Below are 19,823 nucleotides of genomic sequence, written 5' to 3' on the forward strand. Positions count from 1 at the left end.
TGCATTGACCCCCTGCCAAAGGAGGCCAATGTATCATTCATGCGATCCAAATCTGGGTCATTGCTAGATGAACCAGGATATGACATCTGCAAAAAAAACATAGGAAAAAGATAAATTTATTTGCATACAAAAAATCATATATTACCTACATTTTCAAAGATCTTTCTTTAGACATTGAGCATAAAACTTAAGTGCTAATGCTTCCCATAAATAAGAAAACTGATAAACACAAACATGGGATTGGTCACATTCATCATTGCAAAAATATATTGTTTACTATCAGAACTAGGAGACCTGGCACGTGTATCCCCGCGTCTAAATTGCAGCTTAGACGCACCCTCAGATGCGGTCCAAAGTGAACCTTCTGTCTAGCACGTCTATCTTCGCATCTAAGATGCAACACAGACGCGCTGTCAGATGCACATTCCAGGTCAATGCACGTGTATAATCGCATGTACACTACAGGTCAACCTTCTGTCCAGCACGTGTATCATCGCGTGTACATTGCAGAGCACACACGCCAGCACACGCGCTCAAAGACGCACTCTCAAACACTATGAGAGGAAACATTTTTCGCGTCTATATCTGCGTCTACACTAAAATGTAGATGCGGTATCAGACGCGCTCGGTCTGTTGATTTTAGGTCGACGATCGCCATTGATGATTTACAAAATGCAATACATAATGGAATCACAAATCCTAAATACACAGACAAAGCAGAGAGAGGAAGAGAGAAACAAAGAGAGAGAGAGAGAGAGAGAGAGAGAGAGAGACTCACCTTGGGTGTTTGGTGTGTCGGGTGGTGGCGCTTCTTCCTTCTCCTTCTTCCTCTCCTTGGTAAGTTACCCTTCCTTGATGCTTGCTTGCTTGCTTGCTGCTTCTTCTTATTCTCCTCTCTCTTGTTCTCTCTTTCTTCCTCTCATTGGCTTTTCTTTTTCCCTTATTGTGTGTTTGAAATGAAAGAAGAGGTGAGTCATGAGGGGGTGAGGCATGAAGAGACTAGGTGAGGCATGAAGAGACTGCATGTTGGCTAAACTCAAGCTTCAGAACTGCAAAAAACACAAGAAAAGAAAAGGTGCAGTTTGAAAAGAAACGATTTAAGCATGGTTTGAATTTTGACGTATGCGTCTATTTTTACGTGTATATGCGCGTCTATTGTTCAGATAGACGTGAATATAGATGCGAACATAGACGTGGAAATAGATGCCAATATAGACGCATAGGTAAACACAGATATAGATGCGCATTTAGGCTTTATCATAATTTTTTGTTTTAAGATAAGTTTTGATAGTGAATTCTTATCATAAGTTTTAATGTATTTATGATGATTTTTGTGTATTTAAAATTGAGATCTTATATAAACATATGAATGACAAATATTTTGATGTTGTCATGAATTAGGTTTAATCATGTCGACGTCATCATCACCTAGTGCGGTGCAAGCTGATGAGTCAATGAGCACATCCTCAAGTGAGGATGAAACATTGCGTCTTCATAATTGAGATGCATGGCTACGACGAAAAATTAAATGCATGTGTGATCGTTGTCGAGGGTATATTTTTCGAGCACGTCGAATTGCAATGTCACACCTCAGCTTGTATGGAGAATGGGACTGAGAAAAATCACCGGTATTCATTGTTTTTTTTTACCACTAAGATTGCATGTCTATATTACGGGAATTATATATCAACGTACATGAAACTCCCTTTTGTGGTTGAGTAGGATGCGGTGCCACATCCTCAGATGCTCCCTCCCGGGCGTCGAGAGGCTGCAAAACGTCGACGAGAGGAGGCAGAGTCTTCAAGAAGAGTAGAGACTGACGGCCATGATAGTAGCCCTCATGAAATGCCCCATCAAGTCGTAGAGGATGAGATTTTGGACAACATGGTACACCATCTATTTTTGCAACCGGTTCAGGGAGAAGGTCACTCTACGAAGCCAGATGATCCACTATATGTAGCATCATCTGCTCCATTGTATAAATGTTGTACGTACTCCGTTCTTCGTGCGTCCCTCGAGATACTTAACTTACAAACAATTTATGGATGGAGTAATGTCAGTTTGGATGCATTATTAAAGTAGGTATCAATTCAGTTTAGCTTATGAATCATAATATTAATTGTTCTATTTTGAAATCAGATAGAAATATATGTTGGTGGTTTTTTAACTCACTTTTTAAAATATATGTAGGTTACTATCACAAATTCTTCCAAAATGAAACAAATTGCCAACTAAGAGAGAGCAAGCAAAAATATATGTTGTCAAAGAACAAGAAAAAAATAGTGAAGGAGCAAATATATAGCTTTTGAACACCCACAGGATGTATGAGATGTCTCAAGGGAGCCTTCATAAAGAAAAAGAAAAGAGGTGTGGAGAAACTATCTAGTTTGAAGTCCCACGATTGGCACAAAATGATTCAAGTAAGGGTATCTCTAACCATGAATATAGTAATTAGTGGAGTAACTATGTGTAAACTTTGGGGTATGATGACTTTTTTCTCAACTTATCATTTGATCTATGAATATTGTTTACATTCAGTTCGTACTTCCTACTAGCATATCCCATTGTGTATCCAAATATGTATGTGCTATCATTTACAAGATGGGAGAGCTTGTGAGGTGTGTATACATTGTAGTTTTTCATTATATATCTTTGAATTTCTACACAAAAATAAACAAGCACATCATACATCTTGACAGATACGTGAGCTCGAAGGAAATTGATCCAAACACATTGCAAGATGCTCGAGTATTATCTGTTGAGATGGTTTGTTTGGTGGAGAAAATTTTTCCTCAATCCATTTTAACTAGTCAATTACATTTACTCGTACATTTGATTGATGAGATCGCACTTTGTGGGGCAGTTCATGTAAGGTGGATGTTTTTTCTCGAGCACTTCATGAAAACCTTGAAAGATTTTGTGAGACAAAAAGCACGGCCTGAGGGAAGCATGGCTGAGGGTTGGTTAGTGCAATCATCCCTTGTTTATATCTCTGAATATCTTACTGAAGTGGATCCCTCTCAACCACGACTATGGAAAGATGATGAAGACTTGAGGATGACCTCTATAGTACCTCAAGGAAAAGGAATGAGTAAAGTGCTAAGAAAAGAAGAACTTCGTAAGTTAAATAGTTTTTGTGTGGTCAATAGTGATGTAATGAGTAAATGGGTGACACTATATAATGAAGCAAGGGCAAGAAGAAAAAGTGAAAGACAATAATTTTGCACTAGATATGGACGTAATGTCTCATTTCCAGATCATCTAAATGCGCTCCCACATCATATTGATATAGATTGGTTACATGAGGAAATGGAGAGAATGGAAAAAGAGGAGGAAATAAATATATCTCAAGAAGAGTGGGAATACGCGCGAGGTTGCTTATCAGAGGTGAGACATACTATCAATTAATTTGTTTCTATAAGTTTTATTTTATATAAATAATTGACATGTTTGATCTTTTATCTTTTACTACTAGTGCACATTATTCAATGCACTTTGGTGTGAGGGTAAATATCTTCGAACTCAACGTATAGATGAAAAGAGAAATACCCAAGATTGTGGTGTCCTTGCTCACTTTGAGGATGCCAATGGTACCATAGAAGGTTATTGTGGCTTGATCCAAGATATTCTGAATCTTAACTTCAAACGATTCTTTATATATGTACTAGATGTGAAGTGGTTTAAAGAAGTGGTAACAAATGGTGAGCATTGCACAATCAGACGTCATCCAAGTGGTTTTGTAATCATTGACTCTACAAAATTTCACCAAAACAAGAATGACACATTAGTACAACCTCAACAATGCAAGTAGGTATATATGCAAAGGCTAATTTTTATATATGTATACATGTGATACATATACACAATATAATAAGTACTTAAGTTTTTTGCTTTTGTTTTTCAAATACAGGTTGTGTATCATCCAATGGTAAACAATAACCGATGGTGATATGTCATCCCTATATCTAATCGTTCAAAACCAATATATGGTAATATTACCGACATGGAGATAGCAGATGACAATCCAACAATTAATGATGATGTGCATGATGACACCATAATGGATGATATGCGTGATATAGTACAAGATGAACCTTGCGAGGATGTTCAAGGAAACGCAGAAGAAGACAATAATGTGATTGTCGATGATATTGATGAAGTTATTGAGCAATATAGCAACACATCTGATAGTGGGATAGACTTATTTGTTTCGTTACCTCTTGGTAACATAGACCTAGAAGTAGATAGTTTAGCAAGGGCTGATCTCATTGAAGATGAGATGGCTCATTCACTGTGACATACTTATTTTGCTTATTGATTCAATGTGTATTCCTAATTCTATGGTTTTTACCATGTGCACACGTGCATACTCAAGAATCAATAGTCAAGTTTAAAGCTAAATTGAATTTTCCATAATAAAAAGGAAGTATCTTTTATCATCTTCAAGTACGTAGAGAAATTACGAGATACATATTGCAATGCTTGCTACTAATTGTAAGGTTTCTGTCGCTTGCCGCTAATTACTTATATCAAGCTTGTCAACTGGAGGAACTGCCATTCATTAGAGAGCAATGAAAAAGTAATTATTAACTCTATTTTTTTAATTCAATGATTCAATGTGTATTCTTAATTGTATGGTTTTTATCATGCGGACATGTGCATGCTCAAGAATCAATTTCAGGTGGTTAAATAATTATTAACTTTGGTTTTTTAATTATGTGAATTGCCAATTTTAGGTAGTTAAATAATTGTGCGTCTGCTGGCACGTCTATATTAGCGTCTATTTGCGTGGATATATAGACGCAAAATTCGCGTCTATTTACACGCATGTTTACACGCACTTATAGACGCTGTGATAGACGCGCCCAACTTTCCGTATCTAACATGCACGTCTATGCCTCATTTCTGTTGTAGTGTGTATTCGCAAGATAATTGAATACCATATACAAAAAGATTGGGTGTGACTGGTAAATTTTCTATCCAGAGAGGTGACGTCTCATCCCAAGGAGGAGTGCACCCTTTGCGGCCAATTAGATCAGTTCGTGGGCATGCAATGGATGGAGTGCCTGAGCCAATCCACCACTTGGAAGGTACTACCTAATCTATACCGTCAATACGAGAGGAGACAGACAGCCTTCGAGACTTACCTACAATCTTGGAGTCTGAGATGGAGGCAATGATCGATGCATTGATGCCCATGGACGTCGAGACTTCTGATCTGCTTAGAGAGGACGCATCCATATCATTATATGATGAGTGCCGAGTATCTCGCCTGAAGACACTGCTTGCACTCCTAAGTATGCAAGCAAAATACGGGTGGAGTGATACGAGTATGACCGAGTGGATTAGGTACCTTCTACGTACGCTTCGTTGATTTCTTTTCAGCACTATCATTAAAAACATTTGTGCTTTTTCAAGGTGTTTTATGATTTTTATCACGTTACTGAAGTATCATATATTACCTATAGTCCTTGTCAACTACAATATCCCTCCATGACTTTCTACGAAGAAAGGATGAGATATCCCTCTATGACTCGTTCCCGACCGCTACAAAGTCAAAAATATAGACGTGTATCTTTGCCCATTAGTCGATGAGCTTAAGATTTTGTGGGAGGAGGGGGTCACCGTGCAAGATATGAGCAAGCGCAATGGTCGACGATCCGTCAATATTCGAGCCATTCTCATGTGAACCATGCATGACTTTCCAAGATTCGGAGAGTGCTTAGATAAGTAGACTTCCGTTCTTGTTAGTAATATCTATCATAGCTCGTTCAAGTTTGTATTCACTGGATAGAGGTGTTGGGACAAGTTTGGTTACCTCAGGTTATCATGCATGTCCATTGTGCGGGCCACAATTAGACTCTCGAAGGTCACAAACCATGAAGAAGATAGTATATCAAGGACATGCAGCCTTCTTGCTAGAGGTTCATGAACTCATGCAAGGTTTTCTTAAATGACCTCCAACACGTATGAATGCCCAAAGCTGGTACGAGCTAAAAATGGTCCACATGGAGTCACATCCAAATAGAATGCGTCGATTCTCAGTTTTTTACAAGTTGCCATTCACTCATCCCTCGACTCATCCTAATGATCTAAATATCCATAAAGGTCACCCGCACAGATAAAAAATAATGTTAGCATAATCAATTTTGAATCATACAAAGCACGATAATATAAGTCTTTAAAAAATGATCTTACTTAAAATGCATATATTGTGTACCCTTATAAGTGATTCCTTAACGAATTGAGTAGGTGGATGGTCCAAGTATAAAGTGTCCTATGGTCCCATGTTAATCTCCTGACACAACTCCGCATACACTAGAAGGTCGATAGACATGTCACCACAAAAGGATGAGTCCACCTCATTCTCAAAGAATTTTTGGACTCCTGTATTTCCATCATTATTACCCGATGCTGGCTCCTCTACATATGCTCTAAGCTTTTAGTGGCCTCCACCCCTTGCAATATCGACCCCTCTATTTGCATATTGTCCTCATCTATGCTTGGAACATCTCTTTGATCATATACTCTCGCACTTCGGGGAGTTGAAGGTATAACATACCACCATCGAGGTTGTGGGGGGGTTTGGATAGAAGATTACCTATTCAAAAGAGAGATTTAACTATTGTGACATGTACCATGTGGTAATACAATTAGAAAACAAATGAGTTCATGTCATAATGGGTCAACAACACAAAGGTGTCACACAAATCCGTCCATTTTTTTTCGGAATCTATTTCGAGAAATCCAAATGGACCTCGTCGAACTATTGCTCTAGCTCCTTCAAGTACCACTTTGAACAATTGCACATCGAATAGGATCATGAAGAAGCTACGATAATTCATCATAACAATACTTTGCAAGTTCCCAAAATACTCCATCTCATCTATAACCGTGTTTGGTTCCATTGCTCGTCCTCGGCTCTCTTACTCGAACCTTGCCATGATACCACAATCTGTCATGGAGCGCATTTTGTCAATACGCTGCACGCAGAAATGTCGTCCGCGTGACCCTGTTGCACTATATATTTTGTATTGTACATTGAAACACTCAATTAGTTGTCGCATATAAAATATGGATACGAAAAACCCTAAATATACCATCACCTTTCGACTACATCCCCTTGAGAATTCCCACTCCTTGATTGAGACCTTTGTCCCTTCGCGAGACGCTGTGGTCAAAGCTCCATACAACCATCACGTTGAGATAAACTGCAGCATCTCCTCCATGTCCTCAAGCTATTGAATCAGTCGATGGCACATACTACGTCAAAATTCAGCTCACGCTTCCTCTCAATCTTTCCTAGCTTGTTGGTACCTAGTGAGCCACGTCTCAATAGAGGCATGGTGCAACATACAAATGAAACATTCATTCTTTTTTCTACCCCATTTTCAACCACCACATCTCTGGTCAGTTTATCATCATCCTTCAGTGACCATAGCATATTGTTGTCTGAATCCACTGTTGGTAGCCATTGTGAAATATACACTAGCACCTCAGACACCAACCAACCTTCAACCATGCTACCTTCTGGCCAAGCTCTCCACTTCATCTACAAGGTGCACAAGAAGGTGGATTTGTATCGTGAGCATGCTGGTAGGCAGATATTTCTCAAAGAGATAGACTGTCTCTCTACTCCCCACCCTGTGCATTCAATAGAGGACGTTTTAATCTCCTTCTATGAGATCCATTGCACTAAAGTCAACAACCTATAAATTGCCTTGCGTATTTCTAGAGTAAGGCATCTTGCGATCGCAATCGGTAGTACAAATTGCCACAAATGAGAAAGCATTATGAACAATGACTACACTCCAAATAGCAAAATACGTAGACCACTTACAATCTATTTGTAGTACAAATCTAACATATCTTATGCCAATCATGGGATTTTAGCCCTAATAATTAGTCATCTTTAGAAAATGTAGACCTGAGAGAATGCATCATACCCATTGGAGTGCGGATAAACTTGACTATTTGCTTCACAATGCGCTCTTCATTAGTGGAAAAAACCCAAGGAGCGTGAGGTAGCTAAAAGAAACCATTAGCACTCGAGTGCGGCCAAAGCGCCTCCATCTTGCCTACCTTCTTCTAATCCATTCGTGCCCCTATAGTGTGTCTCTTTTTTGTGATGTGGTCCCATTGCAAGCTACCCACATTCTTGAAAATATGCATGGGATCCAACAAGTGGTTGATCTATAAGTGGATCAGCTGCAAGAGATCTTCATGCGTATGTCTCCAGATCGGATGGCAAGATTCAGAGACATGGCGGACTAGGAGCTGTCTCGGATACCGTTAGGCCACTCTATTAGATCTACTTCGGCGTGATCTGATGCTTCAGTTTTGAGCAGATGAGGTGGACGCTCCAGTCTTGGACCAAACGGAGGGAGTGGTTTAGGGAGATGCTGCAAAGATCCGGATGCAGTGAGCCCACGATCGGCTCGGGATATAGGTGCTACTCCTCGCTCTCATGGCAGTTCGAGAGAGTGTGGCTCAGGTGGTTGCTATGGATGCACGAATGCGGTGTCTCCGTCTCGTCGTTCTGTTGGAATTGCATCACCTTCGGGATTTGTCACACCTATGGGGATGTCTACTCCACTCACTTCGGATTTTGCTCGCTGTCTGTAGGTGGCACCCCTATGGGTATTACTTCGATAGATACTACCCCGGTCGATACACCAGATGTACAGGGGTCTCTTAGATATGCCAAGGAGCGTGATCATAGGTGGGAGAGGACCCATATTAGGCATACCCTAGAGGGGTATGTCTACCTTGTAGATGATAGGTCATGAGTAATCATCATGAATGATGAGTGGAGGAGAGTGATGGCTCGCATGAGAGAGTTGTGCCAACAAGTTTTTCGGCACAACGTCTTGGATCATTTGAAGAACGTACCAGAGGGGAGCAAGGACTACATAGTAGCATCCTTGCATGAGGAGTTTTCGGTACTAACCGCAACAAATAGGTTTTCTATGGGTTGGATGATGGAGTTTATGCATGCATATATGTCACACAGACGATGGGACTCACGCAAGGCACTCAAGAGTGGGGCTTCAAAGCCCGAGTGCCTAGACGCAGACGAATGGTGCCGACTTAGGGAGAAGGCTATAGATTCTCTTGGATGTTGGAGACAGCAGCACGAGATAGCGAGGGCACGACTAGAGGTAGGAGTGGTCCATCATCTTGGGAGTCATGGCCATAGGACATATCTGGAGGACTTTGTAAGTTTTTCTTTTGTTTTGCATGCTTATTTTTTTGCAATATCCTTTGAACTAACAATCGTGTTTCTAACAGTTGTATTTTTTTTCTTTGCAGCACTCCATTACAAATCGCGATCCCACCGGCCTTGAGACTCAATATGCAGAGAGGCATGGTCTCACTGCATTGATCGACCGATTGTATGGATGCGACGCCCCTGTAAGTCACTCATTTTTCTTGTCCGTAGCTACCATGTTTAATTAGAATGCATCACCAATAAGGACACTGATAACGACTGTTCTATGGCATTGCCAATAATGAAACTTTTTGCAATGGTGGGGGCAAATTTCTTTATGAACAATTTTGCCACTTTTAACGTCGGTATAAGGCCTATAGCTTGTAGTGTATGGTCCTATGCACTGCACACAGAGAAGAAGGGAAAAGCTTTATCATTCAAACTTTCTGCTATAGGATATGCGATTAGAAAAGGGACTAGATGGAATGATCGAGTTGATGTCTTTTCTATCTACGCTTATATGGCGAAATCTCAAGGATCAGAGGTGCTTGTTGAGGAGAAGCAAAAAAGAGATAATGGTCAACTTGAAGGATCAAAGAGAGTGACTAAGAGAAGTGATCTAGTTCTTCAGTCTTTTTCTTCATGCCCAGAGTAGAGTATGGGTGATGTTCAGAAGCCAAAAGTACAAGGTGATTAGAAAGCCCTGAAGACAAAGGATCCGAAGCCAAAAAAGTAACCTAGATTGAAGCTACTTTCTAACATTGAGATGACTATAGACTTGAAAAATGTACTTGAGGATCAAATTCTTAACTAAAAATTTGAATTCACTCTTGGAGAAGCCTTGGGAATTGCCAAAAGAGAATTTCATGATTTAACATTGACATCATTAAAAGAAAACAATCGTGCGATCGATTATTGAAGAGTCGACATAGTATATGATCCATCAAGAGGCTTTGATAGTTGCTGAGGCTATTATCTATGGGTTGCAGATTGAGGATATTGATTTTGATAAGGAGATTATTGAGGAGTCTACAAATGGAGCTTTATGTATGTAGTCCAAGAAGACTCTTCAGCCTTTACTTTAGCCTGTACAGTATGCTGAGAGTGATGATACGCCTAGATTGGTGCCTTGTAGCCATTTTTATCATAGTCATTGGGCTCGTGTGACTACGGAGACTGTAGTCAAGCTTGGTGAGACAAAGACCCCTTACGTTGCTCTTTTGGATCATGGCTCTGAGATTATATGATACTAGTAGGTGGGCAGTTGATGTGGATCATGGTTAGCGCATGCATGTAGCCAACAACACTGTAGGAGATTTGTATGCTGCATGTCTAAACTTGATGATTTCTATTGGAGATCTAGATGAGTCTTATCATTTCTTTGTGTAGAATTCTTATTCCTATCCTATTATTTTGGGGTGGTCATTTATTGTTGAGTCTCAGATGGAAGCTAAGGTTTTGGATGATGGGTCTATCTATCCACAGATTTGAAGCAAAGATGGAAAGAAGGCTATCTAGTTTATGATTGTTTGTATCAACCATTAGCGAAATAAGGATTCCTTGAGGGATTTACCTATTCCAAAAGGAGAGCCAAAAATTTTTAAGGTACCATTGTCTTACGAGAGGATGGTGGCACGAGACAAGGAAAGCTCTGGCCTTCTAGCAGCAATACTTTTTCCTCATGTGTTTTTGGTGTATCTACTAAAAGTACTTTGTGTTTTCAACGTATTTCATATATGCATAGAGTTGCGAGGCAGTATGTGAAGAGAAAAGAGAAAGAATTTAAGCTTGTAAGAGTTTTGCAGGAAGAAGATGAGGTAGATGGTCTCTATGATGAACTTTCATGCTTAGATAGTATGGAAGATCTTTTAGCATTGTTGAAAACTGACAATCAAGAGTTGTCATATGTCTTATAGGTCCTTTTCTAGCGAGGTATTGAGAAATAAGTAATTTTATGCTTCAAGAAAATTTAGGTGTTGAGAATTATTTGCAAAAAATATTCTTTGCTTAAATATTTCAGTAAAAAGAGTTGGATGATGCTGTTTATACACAACAAAGTTTGTGTTTACCAGGGTATTTACAACAAGGGCAGAAATTTGTAGGTTGTAGCAAAGAAGCCAAAGTGCGAAAAATATATAAGACAATCGACAAGAAGGTTAGACCAATTGTAGGACCACTACCTTTGGATAGTGATAAGATGATTAGGAGAGTTGCTACGCAACCTCCTTTACAAGATCCTCTAGGAATTGGACACAAGTTTTCAACCGAGTCACTGAAAGAGATGAAGATTGAGATTGAAGATTTTTTGCTTCCAACAAAGGTGAGATGTTTTGAAGAGAGGTTGGGCAGACATAGGAAATATTTTTATTTTTTCCCACATGAGATTGAATCCATTGATCATAGGGTTGTGACACCTATGATTATTTTTACCATTCTACATGACAGTTGGAATATACGGCCTATTCTTGTGCCTAGGGCTCACTTGCCTAATTTGGTAGAGCTTTTGAATGAGTAGATTAGGATGGAAATTGTAGAAACATCTTTAGCTCCATATTTTAATAGATGGTTCACAAGTCCTAAGAAGAATGGGACACTCCGATTCATATAGCACTTATAGCTAGTGAATAGGGTCACTATTCGAAATATTGGTGCAAGACCTATTGTGGATGAGTTTGCAAAGGCTTTTTCTAGATATGGTATCTATTCACTTGGTGATGTTTATTCTGATTATGACTAGTTATAGCTTGCTCTTGAGAGTAAATATTTGACTACGATAAGGGCACCTTTAGGCCTTGTCGGAATGTGTACACTTTCGCAAGGAGCTACTAATTCGATTCTTGATATGATGAATGGGATGAGCAAGGTCTTATGGGATTTTAGTCTAGAGCTTACCATGCCTTTCCTTAATGATTTTCCTATTAAAGGTTGTTTAGAGAAATAGAAGGATGATACTTTAGGTGATAATGGATGCAGGTTCTTTGTGGCCACACATATTAGAGATGTTGAGAGGATTCTTTGCAGGCTAGAGGAAGTGAATTTGACCTTGTCAGGGTTGAAGTCTATTTTTGGTTCCTGAGAGGTTTTGATTGTTGGACATATATGTGGATATTATGGCAAGAAGCCTTCTCCTGCGAAGGTTGATGCCATAGAGAAAATTAGAAGACTTTCTCTTCTACTTCGGAGGTTCGCAAGTTTCTTAGAGCTTGTGTGTTTTATCTTATTTGGAATCCTCATTTTTCTCATATTGCAGATGATCTCTACAAGCTCAAGAGGAAAGGGCAATGTTTTTCTTAGGAGATGAGATATACTAGAGCTATGCAAAACTAAAGACATTGTTGAGAGCTACTCCATCGACTCTTTAGAAAGTAGATTATGAGTGTAGGAGACTTATTGTTCTTACTATTGATACAAGTCCTTTTGTCATTGGATGGGTTGTTGGTCAAGATGATGGAAATGGGAACATGTATGCTATTTAGCTTGGGGTGAAAGTCCTAAACAAGCGATAGCGCAGGTATCCAAAGATTAAGAGGGAGTTCTTAGGAGTTGTCATGGCTCTCAAGAATAATAAAGAGTACTTTATTGGTGCTACTATGTTGGTCAACAAAATGATTGCTTGCCTCTTCTAAGTATGATCACGAGTTGTTCTACTCCATATATTTCCATGCATAGGTGGATTGGGTACATAAAATCCATGAATCCTTAGTTTAGGCACATAGTAGGTAAACACAACCTAGTAGCCAATATGCTTTCATGAGCAAGGTATGATGATATGGATTTTTCTTGCATTAATGATGTTGATGATGGGGTTGATATTGCAACCATGTATGCTAATCATATTTGTCATGTATCTACTTTGGAAAGCTTTGATGAGTCTTTGTATACAAGAGAGCATTTAGAGATTGGTCGTTATTTAAATACCATATCTAGATAGGATGGGTGGACTGATATGGACATCAAGAAGATTAGGAGAAAAGCTTCTGGTTTCTTCTTGCCAAGTAGGCTACATTGGAAGTATCCATAGAAGCGAGGAGGATAACCATTGTGAGTTGTATGTGACAACTTCATAGGTGTGAATCATAAAAGAGTTTTATGAAAGTCTTTGAGCTCGACATCAAGCTCTTTGGGTAATCTATGAGAATATTAAAGAATGCTACTAGTGGAGAGACATGTATTGAGATATCTCATAGCTTGTTGAGACATGCACTAATTGACAATTTTTTTTTTCCAGTGAGGCATGGAGATGAGCTTTATCCAACCTATCGGCTATGTATTCACTATAAGTGGGTTCTTGATTTGATTACTATGCCTGTTCAATTATGGCTAATGCATTACATTGTTTTGGCACAAGAAGATCTCACAAATCAAGTGGAAGGAATGGCATTGACGATGAAGTCTACTTCAGTGGTTTTGAAGTTTCGATTAGAGGATGTTATTACAGGTATGGATGCATTGGTAAAATTACTACAGATAGAGGTGAGTTGGATGTTCATGCGGCTAGGGAGTTTTTCTCTTGCCTTGGCATTAAACTTGTGTTGAATTCTACATATAATCTAGAAGGCATTGGAAAGAGCAAAAGAGGCCATCCACCGATTGTGAAAGCATTGGCTAAAGCATGCAGTGGATGGGTCAGAGAGTGGCCTAGGTTGTTTACTTACGTCTTATGGGCTGATTGCACTACTCATAGTGTCATTATAGGATATATGCTAGTCGAGTTGATGTATGGGCAGAAGTTAATCATGCCTATAGAGATTTCCACACTTAGTTGTAGTGATCTACCATGGCAGCAAGATGAGATGACTAGAGAGGATCTTTTGGCTCTTCGTATTCGTCAGTTGGAGAGGAGAACTAAAGATATTGAGAGAGATATACAGAAGCTCAAAGAGGCCAGAATTCATAGCAAAGACCAATTTGATAGCAGACAAAGATTGAGACCTAGAGAGATTGAGGAGGGAGATTGGGTGTTGGTCTATGACATCATCTAGATAACTAGTATAGTACTATCTGCAAGGTTTCAAGATCATGGTTTGGGCCTTATTTGCTGCAACATTTCCATGGAAATGCTATGTATTCCTTTGCAGATCTTGATGCATGGCCTTGTGGATTCCCATTGCAAGGAAGAGAATCAAATTATTCAAGAGAAGAGATAATATAGCTTACGTAGTTGAGGAGTTGGATGATGAGATTTATGATGGACTTGAGCCAAGAGATGATGTTGATGAGGATATGAATTTTACAGATGATTTTGCAAAAGATGAGGAGATTGCATTGACCATCAAGCTTGGCAGTGATCAAGATGGGTAGCTATGGCCCATCTGGAGGATGTGCAGGTTTGGAGGGGGCAGATGTCGTGATACTGTGCGTCCACCACTACGAACCTAAGGGTAGATTTTTTCATCAAGAATTTGAACACATTAGTCAAGGTCATTAGGAATTGATTTTTCATTGTGTGTCTTTTTTTTTGCATTTTGCATGATGCACGAGCATATGTAGTCAGGCTAGGCTCATTCTTTTCAATTCATTCACAAATTTTGTGTGGAAGCATCGTTTGAATGATTGCATTACATGGATTTTAATTTGTAAACCACATGAATGATTGGGCATGAAATTCTCTTTCAAATAATATTTTTTGTTAGGGTACAATGCATCTAAAAATTGGTTCATATGAAGGTATCCATTTTGGAGACTCAAGGGTCGTATGTTTTACATCATCACCTATCAGACATTGAGGAACATGGAATTTTCCCTCTAACTCAAAGAGAAGATAGGTGATATTTTTATAGCCTCAATGTAAGTTGTATTGTGATGATGATAGAAATTCTAAGAGGGATGCTTTATTGAGGCTATGAAGTTCTTAAGAAGGTTGCTTGGATCATCTTTGATGATTTTCATTACATGAGAGATAGAGTACGAGGTTTTGTGTGGGAAGAAAGTATAATTTTTCTGATTACAACTATAAAAATGGTATTCTTGTTAGCTACAATATCCAATGCAACTAAATTTGCAAAATGGATATGCCATTTGCACAAACAGTTGTGCCATGTTGTGTACACTAACTTTCAGGACAACACCACTACAACATTATGCTTTTACTGTAGGATGTTTACGATTGTATTTTATTGTTGATAAGAAGGGCCAGTCTAGAGAGGATAGCTTAAACAAATTAGTCACAATATTTTCAAAGGAAGCTGACGAGGAGGATGGCTTGACCTCTCCCAATGGAGGTGCAAGAGGAATGGGAAGGGGCACAAGAAACGAGAGGGGAGGAGAGAGCTTGTAACCAATCTCATAAGAGCTTATCAATCCATGCCACGAGAGCTAATGGATTTGGCTATGAAGGATAATCGATTCAGGGCTAGACGTGAGGGATGTCTTTAATAATGCAATACAATGCCTCAATGAGGAGGACATAGAGCTACCTCCAATAGTTTCCATCTTACATATTTTGAAGAAAGGCATAGTAATCCATCATTTAGGTCTACTTCCTATTGTGAAAGAGGTGGTTGAGATTTTGTTCCAAGAAGGCTTGATAAAAACATTGTTTGCTACTGAAACATTTGCAATGGGTTTGAATATGCCTGCAAAGAATGTAGTGTTTATAGCGGTTTAAAAATGGGATGGAGACACTCACCACTGGATTATTTCTGGAGAGTTCATAAAACTGAGTTGAAGGGCCGGCCGTCGTGGAAAGGATGAGCAAGGCATCTCTATTATAATGATTGCTGAGCAAATTGACTATAGAGATGGCTTGCTCCTTTAGTGAGTGCATTCACGTTGAGTTACTATACATTACTGAATTTGACGAGTCGAGTGGAGGGCCAATTTCATGCTGAGTATATGATCAAGAACTCATTTTCAACATGAGAAGGCTTTACTTGATGAAGAAGAGAAGGTTGCACAATTGGAAAAGGAAGCGTCAACCCTTGATACAGTAGGAGAGGAATCAATCACTGAGTATCACGGGCTGAGACTTCATCTTGTATAATTGGAGAAGTAGATGATGTTTGCAATTTTGAGACATTGGAAAACCCAAACCTTGGAAATTGAATGGATGTAGAGCTTCTTGATGATTTTGAGCAGCAAAAAGAGTAGGCTGAGGATAAATATCAGTATGGGCGCCCCTCTTTGATCGACGTGGAAGGGGGGGGCCATGCTGATCAGTGCCCGCTCAGGAAAGATGAAAAATTGTTTCCATCTTTCCTCTGTGCCCCCACGGCCCCACCCCTCGCGTTTCCAGCACATACATGTCAGTAGTTAATACCCATAGGGCCCTCTTCTTCTCCCTCGTACTCCGCATCCCCTTATTCTTCCAGTATGCCTTTTTCCTCCTTCAGATCCACTCAACCCATGTCCTTCGTTCCTGTTGGCTCCGCATCTCACCAGTGCCTGCAGTGGTTTGATCCCTATCATACTTTCCCCTTGCCTCATTGAGTTCACATTCACTTCATTTGTTTGCTTGCTATGGACGACCTCCAATGATGATCACATGTTCATCGATCGGTGTTTGCTACAGGCTGGTTTGGTGTCATTCTCCCCATCTGTCCTGAGTACCGCCCCCACATGCTAGTGCGTCGCGTTGTCAGGGACGATATGATTGCATTGCCCAAGGGCACTGTCTATTGGTGGTACAATGATGGCAACCATTGCCATCGTGTGCTCTACTCCTCAGAGACAACCTTCGACTCGAAACCAGGATAGACGTAGGTGATGTAATGCCTAATGCGAAATGTATATACATCCACGCCCTCGTAGCTCCATTGGTATAGACTAAATTACAATTTTTTCAGAGGCATGCTCTCTAGAAAAGCACAGTCTTCAAAAATAGCTTCACCACATCCTCCTCCCTCAGCAACTCTAGCTCCTAATGCAGGTAGCCCCACACATCTGCTCCAACTATCTCACTACATCCTGAGAGTGAGAAGTGGTCACAATACAACTCCCACTCAAAAGCACATTGGCGAGCTTCTTTGGCAACAGCTCCTCCAGATGCTTACGCTCTTAGACACTATCTAGGAAGCTGCAAACTGGCTTCTTGTCTAATTGTTGTTTTACAAAGAGGTCTTTTAATCTAGATTGTTATTCAAACTGGTCAATTATTGGAAAATGAATTTATAATTTATGTACAATTTTTTAAAAAAGGGATTGATATTAACTCTAATGTGTTTTGCAATACATTTTCCTTCCATTTCAGTTGAGCATTCAAAGTACCTCTAAATATGGATGTACCTTTTAAAGTACACTGTCCAACTTTGCGGCCTTTTAATGCATCGGCTCTAACATGGATGATCAAACTAGATCCAAGAGACAATACCATGTTCAAGCATATGCACACATTTACCAGGATCGGGTGGCGGATTTCATTTCTAGGGAGAGTAGTTCATAAGGCACACCCACAAACTTCAAGAGACAAATTTCTCGGAGGCAGGAACAAGGAACCTTAGCACAACCCACTGAATTCTCATGGATAGAGAAAATCTGGTATGTATACAAATGCCATGTTCTTGTTGACTTCTAGAGGCTTGATTATTCATATGTTCAAACTGATTCTCATAGATATCATTTTCTTCATATGCCTAGCTTTTGGTGTGCTTTTGGACCAAAAGACTTGCGTAGTAAACCACAAGTGACCGCTCATGAAAAGCGACCAGATGCTAAAGGTGGAAAACATTTATTGGGTTGTAGATGTCATTTCTATGTGTATAGACTCTATGTATGGCCAAATATAGCTCGAATAAATTATGTGGAGCATAATCATGTGGTTTGGGAAGGCCATATTTTCCATGGGATACATTGTGAAGGTTTGTCTGATTCAAGGTTGCTTGTTGCACCTTGGTTATCTAAAGAGAAAAGAACATGGGTCAAAAACTTGCTTCATAGTGGGTTTACCCCACTACAAGTGTTCCAACAACATATTGTATTGGTGGAGAGACATGCAATGCAAGAATTGAATATAAAGTTAGGAAGGGACGCATTTATGACAATGCAGGATATTTTGAATATATAATCAAAGATGGAATCAATCCTTACCTTCAAGTCCAATAAGGATGATGCATGCAGTGTGCATAATTGGGTGCTAGAGAACAATTGTAGAACTTTCATCTACCAACAGTATAATGCTTCTATTGGTCAACCTTTCATCTTGGGTATCCAAACAGAGTGGCAGCTACATATGCTTAATAAGTATTGAAAGGATGGTATACTTGCTATGGATGCTACATTCGGTACCAATAAATACAAGGTAATAAGTTTATATATTTTTCACTTGTGTATTTGCAAATACAAGGTAATTTTTAGAGAGTTTTTTTAAATGCATCTTTGTTTTCACCCTCCTATTTTATGTTTGATTTGGTGCATGTTTGAATGCAGTTCTCTCTATATTCTATACTTGTATTAGAAATGGGGTGCCAATAGCATGGATCATTGCCTCCTCAATGGACACTACCTGCTTGATCACTTGGCTAAAAGAATTTCAAAATCGTATATTGGATTTTAATTCTTCTTGGGAGGCAAGTGCGTGGATGGTAGACGATGCACAAGCGAAAATTAATGCCATACAGTATATATGCTTCTCACTATATTAACTAAAAATTGAATGGAAATATTTTTAACGCTTCTTTTCAATGTACAATTGAATCTCAATCAATGAATCATTGGTTAAATTGTAGGGATATTTTTGCATCTCCTATAAATCTTTGTATATGGCATGTTAGAAGATGTTGGTTAAAGAATTTGATAAAGAAAGTTCCAGATCATCAAGTACGGGCTAATATGTTTCGAGACCTTGGTCACATTATGAACATGAAGTGTAGAGGATTGAGTAGCAAGGCCAAAAGAAAGGAGGATGCTACATCTCTTATTGATCAGTTCTTCGAAACTTATGCTAGCGAGAAAAACTTCCTCACATACTTCAAGGAAAATTGAGTTCCCAAACTAAGTAAGGCTTTCTAATTTATAAATTCATATATTCTTGAATTCACATGAATCTTGATCTTGTAAGTTATTTTATATTATAGGAATGTGGGTTAGAGCCACGCGAATACTTCCACATGCCAACCAAGATAAAAATGGATCGATTGAATCTTACCATGGATTGCTGAAGTCTCGATTCTTGATTGGAAGGCGCACAATTCATGGCCGTAGAGCAGATTGGCTAATCCACAAGCTCCTCACATTTTTCGATCCATACTATTAGTATCTAGAGGCTATGAAAGAGGTAGGCTTTAGACAAAACTTCAATGTTCAAAAGATTGTATTGTCATCTCTTATGCGTGCAAGAGGCATTCTAGATCAATTTGTCAAATTTATTGGAGATGATCATAGTCTTGCAAAGGTTAAGAGCATGAGCAATGCAAAGCTCTGGTATACAATACACAATGCACATTGTGAGTGGGCATGTTGCAACTATGATTGGGCCATGCGAGGAAATATATGCAAACATCAAATGAAGATCTTAATATTGTCAGGTTTTGATATTGACACCATTGTGTTGAAGAGCATGGATAAATATTACAAGAATTTTGAAGGTACATGGACTTATTTTTGTGAGCCATCTTTTGTGAATACATTTATTCGATGCTAATATCAATTCTTATCAAATAGGATCTTCTCTAAGTAT

At 39.2% G+C, this 19,823-nt stretch overlaps 1 pseudogene; it reads left to right on the forward strand.

Moving 5' to 3' along the window:
- The window catches only part of LOC148027017 (DExH-box ATP-dependent RNA helicase DExH10-like), a 42,869-nt pseudogene that overhangs the window by 6,953 nt on the left and 16,093 nt on the right, over positions 1–19,823 (forward strand).

This window comes from Lygodium microphyllum, chromosome 13 (assembly GCF_053477565.2).
Source record: "Lygodium microphyllum isolate KBCC chromosome 13, Lygodium_microphyllum_v1.1.10, whole genome shotgun sequence".
Lineage (NCBI taxonomy): Eukaryota > Viridiplantae > Streptophyta > Polypodiopsida > Schizaeales > Lygodiaceae > Lygodium > Lygodium microphyllum.